Source organism: Hakea prostrata, chromosome 4 (assembly GCF_041222555.1).
Source record: "Hakea prostrata isolate BN-2017 chromosome 4, UWA_Hpros_2, whole genome shotgun sequence".
Taxonomy (NCBI): domain Eukaryota; kingdom Viridiplantae; phylum Streptophyta; class Magnoliopsida; order Proteales; family Proteaceae; genus Hakea; species Hakea prostrata.
Window position 1 is genome coordinate 20,865,655 of NC_142603.1, and position 11,494 is coordinate 20,877,148.

Consider the following 11,494-nt stretch of genomic DNA (forward strand, 5'->3'; position numbering starts at 1 on the left):
TAAAATGCATGCTTTATGCCCTAAGATTTCACACATAAATGTGCTCATCAGATTCCCCCACACTTAAACTAAGCTTGTCCTCAAGCAAAAATTAAAGAAAAATACAAATGCAGGTAAAACACTAGTATAACAAAATAAATCCTAACTCACTTTCGTAGGAATCACGGTTACACTTATCATGTGCAACAAGCATTTAAACCACAAGGTTACCCCTAGAGGATGAGTTTTGTCTCGTGGATGTTTGAAGTGAATTTACATCAAAAATTCCAATTCAGCTCAAAATAAAACATTGCAAATTCCAACTCTAACAATTGGTAAGTACTCATATAGGATCAATAGCTATGACAATTTTTCTCACCATTGATTTAAGAAGCCAGGGCACTCCGACTCCGGATCAATAGCTATTACAATGTTTGCTCTATTATGTCATTCAAGCCAACCGTAGTGGAGTAAAGTAGAATTCACTATTAAAAAGAAAAGAGAGAGAATACAAGTATCATTAATACCTTGGTAAAATTGTTTGGTCAAAAATACTTCAAAACCTTAGTCCTTGGTCCCCTAACTTTATGAGTGGTTTTGCTTAAAGGAGAGGTGTACTTGAAAGATATAAGGTGAGTCTTTGATTAAGATATATGCTTTGTCTCAAGAATCAATATGGGGTAATTAAGTTCAAGTGTGGGGGATCTTAAATCAATGGTGAGAAAAATATTCATAGCTATTGATCCTGTATGAGTACTTACTCATTGTTAGAGTTGGAATTTGCAATGTTTTATTTTGAGCTGAATTGGAATTTTGGATGTATATTCATTGCAAACATCCACGAGACAAAACTCGTCTTTAGGGGTAACCTAGTGGTTTGAAGGCTTGTTGCACATGCTAAGTGTAACCGTGATTCCTACGAAAGTGAGTTAGGATTTATTTTGTTGCACTAGTTTTTTACCTGCATTTATATTTTTCTAAAATCTTTGCTTGAGGACAAGCTTAGTCTAAGTGTGGGGGAATCTGATGAACACATTTATGTGTGAAATCTTAGGGCATACAGCATGCATTTTACACACTTAGAGTGGAGCTACCTTGGGTTTTATATTGTTTTTACAGATTTTAGAACTTTTCAATACTTAAGCAAATATTTGAAGTTTTGGGTATGAATCATGTAATTTTACACGTCAAGAGGTCCATTCAAATGCGAAAATGGGCCTGATCTGGAGCATGATGGGCTAGAGATGTGATTATGGGCCAACTCCAAAATATTTAAGAGATAATGAAAGCAAATTTGATCTACGGTTGAGATTATAAATTATTAATCAAATCTACAGAGATATTATTGAGAGAGTCCAATTGGAGAAAAGAGTCCTTGCACACCTCAATATCTTATTTCCTATTTGTGAGTTGATTAAAGAAAGAAAAAGAGGAAAAAGAATTATATTCAGATAAGGAAGAAGGAAAAATCCCGTTTTTGAATGTCTGTTTTCAATTTTGATCAAGCCCTTCATTGAACGGTCATCTGGTGTCCGATCGAGCTGATTTTTGGAGGAGAGCTTCACGACTTCTTGATCCTCAAATCCTTAAAGATGACCTTGATTTTGTTCTTTTCGTTCACACTCTTAGGGAAGGAAATTATGTAGCTGATAGACTTGCTTCATTTGCTGCTTCATCCCAATCCCCTATCTGCTCCCCTTCCCCCGCTTCCCCCCCCCTTCATCCTTTGGTACTTGTACTTTGACGCCATGGGGTGTCTCTTCCCTCGTGGTTTTTCTTTCAAATAAATTTCCTATATTACCAAAAAAAAAAAAGCATCAACTATCTAACATAAGTATTTATGTGTACACACCCCTCCCGCTTCCCCATCATCGTCCACAAGACATCATAGGCTCATTTTCCATCTTAATAGAAACTCCAATAATTTATGGTTTTCCTTTGAGCTTCAATAATTCCATGCTTAGGCAATAAAAAAAAGAAAGAGAACTATGACTTTGATCATCCACAAGAGCCTCCAAGATGATCACTGTGAAATCCAGTCCAAACCTATCTAGGACACCCTATTTGTTTTGGGTTAAAGAAAGGCTTGTTTGATGTTAGACCTTGAAGTTGGACCTTGATTTCAGTGTTTTATCTTTAAAAGCCTTAGGAAGTCATGTTCGACCTTTCCCTTAGTGTAGATCCATGTCCCGAAGTGGAGGAAGAAGAGACATGTGAACTCTTTTGGTTGATGATTTGGTGTCGGAGTCCGAGCCCATGGACATTGACGATGATGCCCCTTACTTGAGTACATTGTCAGTGTTTAGTGAAAATCTGCGCATCGAAGAGGGGTGAACTAGTTAAAGTACCTAATGAACTCCCATGCATGATCCGAAGGTATTTCCTGAAACTAGACTTCTTGATTGACTTGTAGAAGAAAACCCCACTCAATTTGACCCCGTATAGCCCTCAGAATCCCTGTCCGAAGTTGCTGAACTATTGCTGATTTTTCTGCTGAACTATGCTTGGTCGATCCCATCGACCAAGGCTGCCTAGATTCGAGTTAATGACTCCTTTGGAATATTCCACACCCTATTTAGCCTAGCCTCATGTTTTGAACCCTATTCTAATCATTGCAACACCTGAGAATGTGGAGAAGGTTCCCAAAAGCTCCTCCTTGATATTGGTGAAGGTTATTCTACTCTAATCATTGTCTCTTGCCTCCATTATCATTTTCTAAGGTATGATTCTCTCTCTTGCTCTCTATCCTACTCACTCCTCTTCTTCTTCTTACTGTTGAGACCATGGCCAGTGTGTTGCAACCTTGCAAACACCTTGTCAAGAGTGTCTCCTCCCATTTACATTGATTTCCCTTCATTCTTGCTTTACCTCACTTTCATTTTGATCATTGCATATGCCTTACCATGATTCCTTGCTTAACAACTTGATTTCTTGTCTTAAACTGAAATGTGGAGTATGATTAGTCTAATTAATAGCTTGCAAATGATTGTAATCTTGTTCCTAACCCATTCCCCAACTAATTCCCTAGCTTCCCTTTCAATTGCATTGATTTCTCATTGATGCTATGATTCTTGTCTCTAGAACTTAGTATTCCAATTTGGGGCTTTCTAATTAAACCATTAGATGATGTTAATTACTTGCTTAGATGTGTTCTTACATTGTTATTAATCATCCCTCCAAGTTTTGGATTGATCCGAGCCCCGGAAGACCGATTTCGGACCAAATCACCAAAATACACTATGCAGCCCCGAGACTGTCCTTGGGATCAACCAAGGAGCATCGACCAAGCATGCTGCTGAACTGTGTTCTTCGCCGTTTTGACCCGTTTGACCTCTGATTTTCCCGATTTCTTCTCTAATCTTTCACTTATGTTTGTTTAGGGTCTTAATACCATCATTGGATCATTCTTTTGTAACTTTTGGATCATCATCATCACAACTTAAGGTAAGGATGGTTATCACCATATAACATAGACTGTATGACTTTTACACTGTTGTTGGCAACTTAGTAGGCTTAACTTATTAGTTGATTCTAGACATCATATGACTACTGTAGTTACCTTATGACAGTAGCACCATACTTAATTACTTTGTTTATCATGTCTATTTATTCTTGTCATTTACTTATACACTTGATCATGAGATGTTATGACTTATCTTTCAATATGATGATGTATCGTTGATATATGATATGATGGAAATAAGCATGTGATTGCTTAGGTATAATTTGGGATTTGGGAGTGTCCTATTGACGCTTCTGTCCTTGGACATCGGAGGGAATAGTATGGGATGTTCTCCGAAGATGCTCATCGACACTTCTCCGGATTATTGGATGACATACATAGGACTGTCTAGTGATGTGGCTAGGATGTCCTTGTCGTGTTAGACCTGAATCAGAAAGGTATTGAGACCGAACGACCCGTGGTGATAGTGGGGATTTGTGGGCACTCAAGACCGGTGAAATGATCCGTGAGGGGACGTGAGAGCTTCCCGTCTACTATTTGTGGATGACCAATAGGGTTGATGAGTCCGTAGTCCGAGAAGGAATACACTGACTCTAGTGTGAAGGATACCGGAAAGGATCCAAGATATCTTAAACGGTTGAGGAGAAATGGACATATCCGGATCTGACTTGATACGACTGAGTAGATGACTTGCATCGAGCTAGGTTTTACCGTGACATGCACCAGTACTTGTACTAAATGGTGATGCGAGAGAGTGGTGACCAAATCCCTAGCCAAGGAATGTCCGAGAGGGATGCAAGACCCATTACCAACTGGTTGCCCAAGATATCTTAAATGGTTGAGGGTGTGAGTGGACCTACCCAAAGAAGTATGCTGCTATGACTTAAAGCATGTCTACCAATAGAGACCAACATACGTAGAGTTAGATTCATATTTGCATCATCTGTTTCATATCATATTGCATCATGCTATGTTTTGTATCATGTAATTTATGTTATTATGGAATAGCTTGCCTTGCTGAGTTCTTTTGAACTCACTCCTTTTTGCAATATCTTCTATTAGACTTTTCTACAGGTACTACTATTGTTGACTATGATAGTCAACACTATGAAGACCAAATTGATGACTCACACAATACTGATCATGGTGACTACGTTGGTGAAGACTATCGTTCGAGACTGATATTTGTCAGGAGCAGATTCAGCCTGGTCTAGTTTCTTATGATTATCTTATTGAGGAAACATTGTATGAGTTAGAAGAAATTGTAACTTAGTTGATTACCTTTTTCTTTCCCTTCTTTTGAGAACTGGTTGTAACCTTTACTTTATTTTGATCTAACTTCTGCGGTTGTTGTAGAATGGGTTTCCCCCCTTCTTTTCACACTTTAACTATTTATTTGATTGGTATCATTTCCGCACTCTGATGTTCTTTGTGATCCTTCTAAGATCCTTTCTTGACTTTTATTATTAAAGAAATTGAATACAAAGATTTGTTCTTGCTTTTGATTATATTATTGTTCTAGGTGGCTATGATCGTTCCTAAACTTGATCGGCGGGACCATAAACCACTCCCCCGGGCAATCCAGGTAAGGTACCCCTTGGTGGATTTAGGGTGGATGTGACAATCACTAACCGGGTGATTTAACCAATGTCTGAAGAACATCAATGAAGAGTAAGAATGAATCCTCTTTTCCTTGTTAGCAAGTCCTTATGCCGATTTATCAGTTGATCATTCATCAGATTTATCAGTTGATCATTCATGGGTAAAAATCAAAGAAGAACAAGAAAAAGGAAAAACAAAAAAAGAAATGAAAGACCCATTACTCATTGGTCCTTTCACCGGGATGATACCTTAAATTGGGGCTGATGCGTACTCGTCTCCCTTGTTTAGTGTTCTTGAATTACTAGTTCCATTACTCTTTTGTGTTTTGGTGCTTTGCTTTATTCAAATTCAACAATTTATTTTCAGCATTTGGATTGAGGATCAATTTTTCCTTCTTTTCTCATATAGTATTTTTATTTGTTGTCAGTAGGTTAGGTCCATGTAAAGGATAAGCCTCAGAATTCAAATTCAAATACATTGTAACTAACTCTATCCTCGATTGATCTTATCTCCAATTGATCAAGAAGAGTTTGAGTTATAGTTAAAGTATCAACAAGTTGTAGAGTTTGATTGTGAACAAGTTGTAATTCAAATTCAAACATTTGAATTGTAATTCAAATAATATTAATATACATCTCACACTCACTAATTTGAGTGTGAAAGATTTCTCTCTCAGACGAAATTATAACTTGGTATTAGTTTTTCAGCCTCTGACCGCCGCCATCTACACGATCCTCTGGACCAGCTCCACCACTGCCATGGCTTTGTAAACTATGAAGAATCAAAGCTGAAGAAATTAATAGTGCATATTAATTTATTGAAAGAAACTATAGAATAGGATCAATGTAAATACCAAACTTTTAGTGGAAGTAGAATGAAAATGCAAAGCTTGGGCAATGATATTGTACTAGTATAACAAAAGTTTGAACTTAAGGAATATGGCTATATTTTCATTAGTTTAAATACTCCTTGTCTATTTAATTCATTAGATTTTCAAGTCATTGATGAATGATATTCAAAACTGTAATTATTCATTTGTAAGTATAATAAATATCAATGGATAATATTAACTGATTTGTAACAACTATTATTAATTGATCATATTACTTCAATACACTCAAATAATTATAACGTTCATCTTCTTATTATTACTAGTTTGTAACTACATGATTGGTTTATGACAAATCTTTCATTGGACCAATTTGTCCTATTTATCACCTACGAAGCCACTTAGATTTAGTATATTTAATTATTTCGGTTGTTTAGCAGGGCAGGGCATTTGGTCTAGTGGTATGATTCTTGCTTTGGGTGCAAGAGGTCCCGAGTTCGATTCTCGGAATGCCCCATCATCCTCCATTATTTTATTTATTTGTTGTATTAATTATTTGTATTACATTTGTAGCACATCTTTCATAGTTGAATTTTTTTTAAGGGGTTGTATGGTAACTATTCCAGCAGACTTAATTTTTTTTTGGGTAAACATAAATATTTATTAAGAAAGCCGTGTTATACACCTAGTTGAGGAAGATCCTGCAACCAGGGAGTAGAATGTGGCCAACATGTCATGCACTGTGTGGACACAGCCTTTCGAGCCAGGGCATCAGCACAAGAATTTGAAACCCTTGGAATTTTTACAAAAGTGCAAATATCAATTGTAGAACCTAAAGCAAATACATCATCTAGGATATCCTTTGTAGCTTGAGATTGAGAGTTGTCCAACCCTAAGAGGTAAGAGATACAAGCTGCATTATCTGAAGCAATCTGAATACGTCGATAACCACGATCAATGGCAGCAAGAACGCTTTCTCGGATAGCTACCACCTCACCAATTTGGATATCCCTGAATTTCCAAGGTATGGAGCATGCACAAACCAAACCATCTATTTCCATATTTAAGTAACCAACACCACCATTAATTGAACCATGACAAAGACTTGCATCACAAAACACATATGCTTGTAAAGCATATGACAAAGACTCATGAAGATACCTATGCAAATCTCTTAAGCCATGCGCGTAATATCCCAGTTTGAGGTTCTCCCTCGTACATGTTAGCAAAAAAGCTTCAATGTCTTACTGCTAAACTAAAGTCTTGGAACAAACACACTGTTTGTAATCTGGACACCAAGGAAGATGCGACCAAAAAAAGAATTCCTACCTTGAACAACTTCCACTTGCAAATCTGCGTTTGGTGTTGAAACAACAGGCAGATAAATGCATCAAAAGTCCTGCACTAAATGGAAGCTTCAAGGGGATCAAAATAATCGCTTCTTCCATCAAAGCACAGTGACTTGAAGGGCTAGGAATAAGATTAGATCTATTACTCAAAATGGTATCTCTTATACTAATCACCATGATATAGAAAATGCTTTTGTTTCGCATTTTAAAGGACTGTATACCAAAGCAGCACCGAGGCATCAGGACGGTTACTTTATTCCCATAAAAAATAGAGTCACTAAAGTTGACAGGCAATGGCTTCTCCGCCCAATCACTAATGAAGAGATAAAAGAGGTTGTTTATGGAGTCAATGGTCTCAATTCCCCTGGTCCTCATGTTATCTAGGAATTTTCTACCAACAAGGTTGGGAGGCAATAAGCCCTAAAGTCCAAGCTATGGTCCACCAATTCTTTGATACAGGTACTTTTTCTAGATCACATAATTCTACCTTCATCACCTTGATTCCAAAAATTGATTCTCCAACTCAAGTTGGCGACTTCCGGCCTATGAGCCTATGCAATATGAGCTACAAGATCATAGAAAAAAATATTGTTCTCCAAGCTCAAACATATTTTGCCTAAGTTGACCTTTTTAGCAAAATGGTTTTGTCAAGGGCAAACACATTCAAGACAACATTCTGATTGCTCATGAAATCATGCACAAAACCATAGCCACAAATGGTGGAATAAAGGCTTTGTGGCAGTAAAGTTGGACATGAGTAAAGCTTATGATAGGTTATAATGGAACTTCCTCAAACATTCTCTTCAAGCATACAGATTTCCGGATAGATGGATTGACTAGATCATGTTTTGTGTCAGAACGGTCACCTATGTACCTTTGATCAATGGTTCGCCAGCCACTACTATTACTCCTTCCAGAGGTTTAAGGCAAGGGGATCCATTGTCACCCTATCTCTTTGTTCTTTGTTCAAAACTACTAACATCTTATCTGTAATTAACAATTCAAAATAAAAAATTGAAGGGTATCCAATTCTCCAAGGGAGGTGAAAGGCTCTCACACTTAGCATTTGCAGATGATCTCATCTTATTTAGCCAAGCTACTAGACAAGAAGCGAGAACTTGTGCACAAGTCATCAAACAATATTGTGACATTTCTGGACAAGAATTAAATGGGAGCAAAACTCAAACCCATTATAGCCCAAGCACATCGGCAACTATGAAACGTGATTATCATTACATTTTCATATCTCTCCTACGTCAGCGGCAGATATATATTTGGGAATTCCACTCTTTTCCAGGAAACTGAAGAAGAAACATTGTGACACGCTCCTTGACAAGGTCAATGCTAGATTGCAGGGTTGGAAATCCAAATATTTGGCGTCCCCAGGAAAAGCAGTACTCATTCAATCTATCCTCGCAACTCTCCCCTCTCACTTTATGTCATGTTTCTGTTTGCCGCTAGCCGTCATTCAATCATTGGAGAAAACAATGTGAAGCTTCTTCTGGTCCAATGGTAACAAACAACAGGTACACACCATTGATTGGCACACAATTTGTACCCCTAAATCTGCAGGAGGGCTGAATTTTTGCAACCTCCTAGCTTTTAACCTCGCTCTTCTATCTCGTAAGGCATGGGAATTACTTCAGAATCCTCATTCTCTGTGGGGTCGATTAATGCTTAAGAAGTATTGTCATCATTCCTCTTTCCTCAATGTGGCACCATCACCCACGGACTCTTGGAGATGGAGATCCATCTTAATGGGGAGAGATTTGCTGCAAAATGGACTATTGTGGCAAGCGGGATATGGTCAACTACTCAACCCCTGGATCGATCTAGGATCCTTCAAGCTACTCTAGACTTGGGATGTTTTCATTTCACTTCCTCTGCCCTTAAGAAGGTATCTCAATTCATTGATATACGCTCTCACTTATGGAACAAAACATTGTTGCATCAATGGTGGACTTCGGAAGTCGTCCAAAGAATCTTGGAGATTCCCTTATCAGTTACAAAGCATGCAGAAATACAGATCTGGCACTGGACCACTTCAGGTACTTTCTCAGTTAGATCTGCATATAAGTTGGCTATTACCTCTTTTGTTTCCTCTATCTCCTAGACGAACATTTGGAGATGCTTTTGGAAGGTACTGCTGCTACCTCGTGTACAACATTTCCTTTGGAAAGTCCAACATCAAAAATTGCCTATTGCTTCTTTATTGGAACAGAGAGGCTACACATGTCCCACTTGTTGTCTCCATTGGGGCGTAGAACATGCAACCCCATACCACATATTTATCACATGTCCTCTTGCTCATGCCGTCTGGGAAGCTTTACACTTCCCTATCTTGGAACAACAGGGTAATCTGGTGGACAAAGTCATATGTTTACTCAACCAATGGCATGATGACCCATGGGCAGAACGACCCATTACCACTCTCACAATGCTTTGGCTTTTGTGGAAAATGTACACAAGTCTTTTTGACACTCAAGAGCATCCTTTAATAGCACAGGTATCTTTTCAAATTTGGAAAGGTCTCTAATTTTATAGTCAAGGGTCACAGACTATCCTGCCACATTGTCCACTCCTTCCTATATTAAATGGGAACCACCAATTCCCCCTTGCATCAAATTAAATGTGGATGGTTCCTTGTTTAAGGACCATAGAGCCGTTGGTTTTGGAGGAATTGCTTGGGATCATAGGGGCAATATGCTCTCTTGCTTTGGTCAAGGAACTGACTCTCATGACATTCTCACCATTGAAGCCCTGTCACTGCATTAAGCCTTGTTATGGGCTCGTGATTTTCACTTGTCAGACCTTCAAGTAGAAATAGACAATCAGACCCTATTTTACATATTGCAACACTGTCCACATGAAGCACTGTGGAAGATATTCCCTATCATCTCGGACATTCTAGAACTTAAGACTCTATTTGCCTCTCTCACATTCAAACATATTTATTGCGAGGCTAATATGGTAGTTGATGTGCTAGCGAAGGAAAGTGCCCTTTCACAAGATGCCTTCCTAACTATCACCTTACCCCCCCCTTCACCTCCACTAGCCTTTACTGTTTGAACAAATAGGTTTACGCTGTAATAGGAGATTCTCCCTTTAAATAAATAAACTCTATTCTATCAAATAAAAAGAATACAACTTCTCTATGGTCTTTCTCTATGCACATGCCTCTGCCACATTGATTGTTCCTCTTACCTCCAAATCCATCATTACATCATGTCCATATAGGTCCAAGACAAGGAAAACATACCAAAACATTAGTACACAAGAAAATTCAAAAAAGCTGATGACTGTGATGTTGGGCTTACATCATACCCATTTGGATTATCCATAGCGCAGAACAAAATAGAATTCAAAGCAACCAGAATGCTATGGTAATCAAGAACATCAACAGTGAACACAACCAGTCTCTCTTCCTCCGACCTTTTCATTTTCTTTGATTTCCTTTCTATTCTGTCTTCCCTAATACAAAATCGTTAACACCCATCCTTCAAACTTCATGAGTAGACCCAAAAGAATAAAAAATTCAACCTTAGAACAGAGGAAAAGGCAAAATCTATATTACCATTACTTTGGATGGCTTGCATGTATCCTATAACCTGTACTCAACAGCCCTTTCAGAATCCATAAGCAAACATATGAGTTGGGTGATTAAATGCTTCTGTTGCGTTCCCTTCCTATTCCCTATAAATTGTTTATCTATCTCAAAACTTGTGAACTAAAGAAATTCTTTATGGGGTTGAGCAGGGGTTGTTGGATGTAGTTCACGCTTCCATCTACCACTCTCCTAGCATGATGAGTTGGGTGATTAAATGCTAAATTATTTCTTGTGGCCAAGGTTAGCTCCCACTTCCCATACTCCCATTACATTACACTATTTAATATGTAATCTTCTATCTCCCCACGTATGTGGGATTGGTTGAAGTTTCTTCCATTGGAAAACAACTTTTGCTTAGGTTAGGGCTATGGTGGTCAGAGGAGGGTTTTGGCACCTGGGATGTTGATGCATGGGAGATTCGTTATCTCAAGTATATGACACACTTCACTATCTCTTAAAACATAATTTAGAGATTTGATAATCAAGGGACCCATTTGAAACCTATCAAGAAAATTGGGCAGCAACTAGATTTATCATTGTCTTTTATCCGCCAAAAATAAATAAATAAATACAAAAAAAAAAACACTTAAATGGTTTCGTTGAGAGTTGAACTCAAGACCTCCCGCTTACTAAACGGGTGCTCTAACCAACTGAGCTACGAAAGC

The 11,494-nt window shown here is 38.1% G+C and overlaps 2 non-coding genes across 2 annotated transcripts; one reads left to right on the forward strand and one right to left on the reverse strand.

Annotated features, from left to right (window-relative positions):
• The first annotated feature begins 6,317 nt into the window (after positions 1-6,317).
• TRNAP-UGG (transfer RNA proline (anticodon UGG)) lies at positions 6,318-6,389 on the forward strand. Its single transcript has one exon. It is a non-coding gene; the product is annotated as a tRNA-Pro (tRNA).
• Positions 6,390-11,420: 5,031 nt separating this feature from the next.
• On the reverse strand, positions 11,421-11,494 carry TRNAT-AGU (transfer RNA threonine (anticodon AGU)). The gene has a single exon. It is a non-coding gene; the product is annotated as a tRNA-Thr (tRNA).